The sequence below is a fragment of the Apaloderma vittatum genome, unplaced genomic scaffold (assembly GCF_000703405.1).
Source record: "Apaloderma vittatum isolate BGI_N311 unplaced genomic scaffold, ASM70340v1 scaffold11132, whole genome shotgun sequence".
Classification (NCBI taxonomy): Eukaryota; Metazoa; Chordata; class Aves; order Trogoniformes; family Trogonidae; genus Apaloderma; species Apaloderma vittatum.
The window spans coordinates 51,189-51,927 of NW_009701913.1; the positions used below are offsets into that span (position 1 = coordinate 51,189).

The 739-nt window shown below is 41.3% G+C and overlaps 1 protein-coding gene across 1 annotated transcript in view; it reads left to right on the forward strand.

Moving 5' to 3' along the window:
* The window catches only part of LOC104281360 (DEP domain-containing mTOR-interacting protein), a gene marked incomplete at its 5' end in the record, with an annotated part of 46,791 nt that overhangs the window by 23,129 nt on the left and 22,923 nt on the right, over window positions 1-739 (forward strand). The window lies entirely within an intron of this gene.

Below are 739 nucleotides of genomic sequence, written 5' to 3' on the forward strand. Positions count from 1 at the left end.
ATCTCTGCATGAAGCCCATAATTGTGGTTTGAGCTGTAGTTTATCTCTTAGGAGGGCATGCAGTCAAGAGGCCCAAATTTGCCTCTTCATTGCCAAGCTCTGAATGGATTCAAATCTCCTCCTAGAGACATTCCTTCACTGCAAGTCAGAGGAGCGTTTAACTGTCCAGTGGCTGCTTTATTTTTATGAAATAACACAACTCAGAAAACAACAGTCTAAAAAGAAGAGACAGCATTGTTTCAGCCTGTCAGGGACCATTTCAATACTTCTGTTTGTTTTGTTCTTACACCAGTCTGTTTAGGAAGGTAAACGTAGTATTGAAGCTTATTTTCCTTTTGAAAGGATTTCCTATCCCATGCCGGAAGGTTAAACACACCCAATTCTTCCACGGTTCACTTAAAATTGTTTTTTTCTGTATGTCTGGGAAGGGGAAAACAGACCAGGATAGATATTGTTTCAGCTTCTCTGCTTCCCTCAGAAACGGCCTGGAATTTCAAAGCACAGTCTCTGATGCCCTTTGTCCTCCTTATTATTTCAAATTTACTGGGTCTCTGCGGATTCTGTGTGGAGCATTGTGCAACAGGGGAAGGCTTCAGTGGATGTGTGTAAGATTTGCTTTCAAAGAGATGCTGGCATTTGAAGTGATTTGAGAGAGTGCCTCAAGCACTATATGAATCCTGTTCAAAACATTCACAATTTACTCTGGAGATATGTGAGCTAAAGTGCATTTCATTCCTGC